A 5,909-nucleotide genomic window follows, 5' to 3' on the forward strand; every position below is an offset into this window, starting at 1 on the left:
TACTCGGCAGTGTATTTTTCGAATCTCATTGTACACTGTAATTAAAAGATTAATAAGTTTTTCTAAAACGAAATGTTTCATAAATTTCTTATCCGATGAATTAAAATAATCGCTGATTCTCCGAGTCCTTGTCGCTAACGTAGAACACAAATATCTTTGAGTGCAAAATTCATGTCTAATGACTTTCTAAACTCGATAAATTTATTTATAAGGTTCATCCAATACAAAAACCATACCAGTGACTATGGTTTTAAAAGCAGGAATTAGATTAAAGGACTAGAAGAATTAAATTAAGAACGTGAAAAAATTTCATCTGCATATAGAGGACGTTCCACCTAACTCTGTCAAATTTTAATGTCACCTTTGGAGGGCTTTTTAATGCCATCGCAAGGTGAGTTTGGCGTTTGAAACATTTTTTCTAGCACCACAAATAAGAGAGTAAACCACTATGATAGAGTTAGGTAGGGCACCCTGTACATTTCTTCTATTATTTTCAAACAAATGATGAAAATCTGTACACATAAAATATCAAGACGACGTCATTCGATATATCTCGGAATTGTAAAAATACAATTTTCCTTCAACAGATTAATTGTAAAGTAAATTAAGCAAATCGACTGACAAGAAGTTGCAAACGAAGCGTTGTACTAATTCAACGGCGGTGCATAATCAAGAAGAAAGTGTGAAAATTGTAATGTCAAATTCTCGAATATTCTTAAAAATATTTCGCCATGTACCCGAGTAATCGATATTTGACTAACACCGAGTTCAGCTGAAGCTGATCCTCGGAATACCGAGTATATCCGTATCTGTTCTGTATGCGGAATTCCTCGCTGATCTTTCATGCGACATATCCGCTCCACGTCGTAAGACGATTTACGTTCGTACGGATAAACTCAAAGACTTTGTTCCAAAAGAGATGGTTGTGTTGGGCCATCCCGCTGCGGGCGCATCGCTTCGTACTTTTTCCTTTTTTAAACGAGAGATCGAGAAAGGATCCGGTTATATAATACTTCTTTTCCTTCCTTTGTGCGAGTTATGCTCCAGTTCAATCGATAGTACGTGTTTTGCAACTTTGATAGTGTCTCGTGCACGCTCGTGCAAGAATCTGATCTTCCAACGCAAACACCTGATCATAGACAGATTTTCTAAATATCTTGCGTTTGTTAGCTCCAATCTTTCATTATGCAAGCTATTTTAACGAGTTTTAATGCAGCAGATTTCTTTCTTGAGAATCTCATTTTCCATTCTTTACAGGGGAACTATTTTTAAATTCAATTAATCGCGTGTAAACCAAAATTGTCGTTTCATTTGATTTTCATCGAACATATTTGTAATTCTAAGAACATTGCTTGGCATAGTATCAAAAAGATTAGAGGATATCAAAATATTGCTTGCTTAACAGTTGTATCTTAGGCTTCACAAAATTTGTCAACTATGTTTTTGAACCTGACAGATTATTTCTACTTTTGGCTGTGTGCTTTATGTTGAAATATTTTTTTTTTTTTTTTTTTTTTAGTAGTAAAATGATATTGAAATAAAAAGATGAAGAAAAATATGCTTATTATGTTTCTTTCTGTAATCTTCGTATATCTGTAGAAACATATATACAATATTATAGAAATATTATCAAATAGAATAAATTTACGATATCTATAATATCTATAGATATACACTAATATATGCAAATAAATTATTTCACGTGCTAGAACGAAATAATGAATTAAAAATGAAGCAACTATGAATAGCAATGGAAGAAAGTAATAAAGATAACGATAAGTACATATTATATGAATATGTATATTAGCCCTAATATTGTAGATTATAATGATAGCATTTCCTGTACAAGTACGGACATTTAAAGTACCTACTTTACCTTATCTCGAAAACTAACTTTTCTTAATAAGTCTATTTTTACATCTTCTTTAAACACTAACTCTACATGGTACGTAATATATTTTAATAATCAAGAGTAATTGATCAATGTTTGCTACATATTTGTAGTACATATACAGATATACGTAGATGTGATCGATTTATATAATGTATCTATCATAAAATTATTACAATGTTATATAAAACATGTGAGATCGCGAACTCTGATTTTAATAACGAAAAAGATTATTTACTTCCTTTAATAAAATGCTCAATACGAAATTGAGCGCATGCCAATAATGATCTTGTCATACTCTGTTCGAACTTGAGATACATTTTGACATTAAGAAAATACAATAAAATTACGTCGAAGATGAAAAACTCAACGCTGCTATGATTCTCGAATTTCCTTACTTTAATTCATTTCAGAAACAACAAATTTGCAATATCTTAAGAAAGCGTTTAATATGTAGAAAATTGAGCGAGGAATCGCGCATGCCAATAATGATCTTGTCATACTTTGCTCGAACTTGAGATACATTTTGACGTTAAGAAAATACAATAAAATTACGTCGAAGATGAAAAACTCAACCCTGCTATGATTCTCGAATTTCCATACTTTAATTCATTTCAGAAACAACAAATTTGCAATATCTTAAGAAAGCGTTTAATATCTAGAAAATTGAGCGAGGAATTATACATACGAATAATGACTTGCTCATATTTTGCTCAAACTCGAGATATCTTCTTACCATTACAAATACACAATTGTGTCGAAAACCACAAGAATAACTCAGCTAACGGGTAGAATCAAATTTTCAAAGCACGAGTTTCAGATCGTCTCGATCATCGAAAACATTCGAAGAAAATGACGTGATTTCGCACTTGTCGGTTATTACATCTATTAATTGACGTACTCGGAATTGTGAAAGAACGTTCAAGGGTACCTGTCGGCCAACTTACTGCACTGCACTGGGTTTACGGTAGTCGCATTCCGCCGCGTGTCTAATAATGTTCAGTGAAAGTTGCCAGTATGCATGGTCGCCCATGTTTACAAGAGTGCGCATGCAGACATGCTTGCAGTTGCGCTGCCGTTCTCTCGCTTGACGCTGCCTATACGCCGATATACTATTTTACGATTGGCACGAGGAACGCGGTGAATATTTGCTTTCGCGTTTTTGCTCGCGTTTCGTAAGTCTTTAATTTGCTGGCAGCCTGGTTCTCGCTGCTACGCCGCTGAACGAAATTTATTTCCATTGCTAGAGGTGAATCGTGAGTTCTCTTTTAGTTGAGTTATTTACGAAGGAACAACCTCTGTTACGGTGTAATAGTGACATGTATCGTTTAAGGCGTTTTATTCGTTGTAGGGGCGAAATTGTTCAGGCGAAATGAAATTCCTCGCCCTTAAAATGAAATATCGGTGTTTTCGATAGTAAAGTGCTGTTTTTATATCGAACATCGAAGCCCATTCTCAAGGATAATTTGGCGGATGAAAAAAGCATTTGTTAAGATTTACCAAGAACACCGAGTTATTCAACAGGATAGCGTAGTACAAATTGTAAAGTATCACGCCGCACCTCCGTGGTATCATTAATAATCTCGTAGATGACGTGATATTGGAGCTTAACTTAAAAGAAATTGATCTACCAATAGGTTTGAGAATTTTATATTAACCTACCAGGCACCGAGCAATAATAATTTATCATGCCATTACAAACATATCAATTTCTTTAAATATTATAAAATTTTAGAATCTAAGTGGACGAAATAGTGACGAAAAAGAATCCTTGGAACCTTTCCATAGACACAGTAATAAGAGAACAGAATTCGATAATACAAATTGATTGAAAAATATTGCAAATTAAATGTTGCGTTATCTCAACGCCTTTGGCGGGTTAAAAACAATTAAATGTTATAAAGAATAATAGTAAATTATAAATATTTTATGCTCGTGTTCCAACGTACACGGGTATCCAATTAATTATTATATTATATAATATAATTAACTTATTTTATATAATAATTATATTTTAATTTATATATTAAAAATAATATTGTAAAATAATATGTTATACAATAAATATTAATAAATATTATATTATATTACTATACTAATCGATTATCATATAATTTAATTCAAATTATGTATCTAAGTGACATAAATTTCAATCGATTTTGACATTGCCTACTATGAAGTCCAATATTCACAGCATCGCTTTACTCGCATTTAAGATACTATTATAAGTTGTTCAATGCACTACGTTATTTAAAGCTAGTTATTAAACAATGAATCAATTATTATGTCTAGACCATGATCGTTTATGCGGATCCATATTTTTACGCAGACGAACAAAGGAACAGAACCTACGCGAAAATGTCCATCAGTTGCTAAACACCGTGTGACGGATGCTAATTACGTGCATACTGTATATTTTTGCTCTTTTAAATTTCCCACAAATACACAATAGTCCACAGTCCAATTATAACGATTATCACGACCAGTCACAAAAAAAAAAGAAGAAAAAAAAACAGAAAAGAAACAAAAGAACGAGGGAATTTCAATGCCTCGAATAAACGTAACGATTTCATTAAATTCATCGGTGCTTATATCGTCGCTGGCGATTAAAGACTTAACAAACTGATCGGTCGCAAACGCGCAAATCGAATCGATTTAATTACGTAGGTACCGAACGAAGCAATTAACGCGCGAGTAATTTCAATAGCCAGGGTAATCAGCTTCTCTGAGCGCCGGCCACGTGCAAATGTTAGCGCCCACGTGACGCACGTTTATTATGCAATCATCCCCCTTGATATCTTGCACCTGTATTGCAGGACACGCGGAAACGAAAGTACGATATCGCATTCAGCTTTATCCGAGCCTGTTATCGATGGATTTTGCCTGAACGCTGTGCTTGAAAGATGAAAGTGTAACGATAATGTAACGCAAAGGCTGCTATCTGCCGTCGTTCCTGGTAACGTGAATTTTTGCGGTTGAACACAAGGTGCACCGCATAGCAGCGTATTGTTTCGAATGGTCATTGGTTAGTGGTTTCATCGATAGCTAACGTGACATATATCATCAGACTAAATCGAATAATATGATCTTCTGCGTGGATGGCTTGCGGTGAATGTGGCGAGTAACTTCGCTGAAAATCATGGGAACCGAGCATCGCGTCGTTTGCCTCTTCGATCGCTCCGTAAAACTGTACCGATGCGGTATAAATTATATCCTGTACATAAATTTACAAATTTTTCTTTCAACTCTTTACCATCTAACCATTTATCTTGCAAAGTTTCTTCCCGAAATGTCAATCGTCTTTTATCTTCTTTCGCCATTCACGAAGTATGTCTGAAACGTAATGAGACTGGTTACATGTCATTTAATGAAAAAATATACATGCTCTTCGTCAAAATATTGACTGTGCAAACGAATAATCGAAATTTCACGGTGAAACTCAAAGCTTGTTTAATCGCGTGATTATTATCGTGTGAGAAATTATTACCTCGTCGATTATTGTACCGCGATATCTCTGGGATCAAGATACATACGCAAAGATCGGAATCAGTGCTAGTTAACTCGTGATAAAACCTTTTTGTGGGTTTTCTTCTCCCGAGATAACTCGTTTGATTACTTCATTACCGCAGGGGATTAATGTCGATATTGTTTTCTATATTTTCTATGCGAATTATAATTCCCTGCAACTGCGTGAAATGTTCAACATGGAATATATTATCTACGAAAGTATTTGCAAAACGATATTGAACTACGTGTACAGATAGAAAAATAGTTACATTCGATATAAAATGACATAAATTATTATGGCTATATGCATGATTTTTTCACAAAGTATAGAACATAAATACTAGAAACGAAATAATAATTAGAACATGTTATAGAATACATGTTCAAGCTTTTATATTCATTCTGTGGGATGAATTATGCGCGTAATTTAAAGCAATAAAAGTTCATTGTTTCATAAATTTCATGTTCGTAAAAGTCTTCAATGTACCATAAATTTCATGCAGTGTACATT

The 5,909-nt window shown here is 33.8% G+C and overlaps 1 long non-coding RNA gene across 4 annotated transcripts; it reads left to right on the forward strand.

Moving 5' to 3' along the window:
• Window positions 1-2,038: 2,038 nt before the first annotated feature.
• On the forward strand, window positions 2,039-5,136 carry LOC126866486 (uncharacterized). 4 transcript variants are annotated; one of them, XR_007689895.1, is made up of 2 exons: window positions 2,039-3,147; window positions 3,225-5,136. It is a non-coding gene; the product is annotated as an uncharacterized LOC126866486 (long non-coding RNA). The 4 variants fall into 4 exon arrangements; XR_007689893.1 differs by having other exon boundaries at window positions 3,243-5,136; XR_007689896.1 differs by having other exon boundaries at window positions 2,039-3,140.
• The last annotated feature ends 773 nt before the right edge of the window (window positions 5,137-5,909 follow it).

This window comes from Bombus huntii, chromosome 6, assembly GCF_024542735.1.
Source record: "Bombus huntii isolate Logan2020A chromosome 6, iyBomHunt1.1, whole genome shotgun sequence".
In the NCBI taxonomy this organism is placed as follows: Eukaryota; Metazoa; Arthropoda; class Insecta; order Hymenoptera; family Apidae; genus Bombus; species Bombus huntii.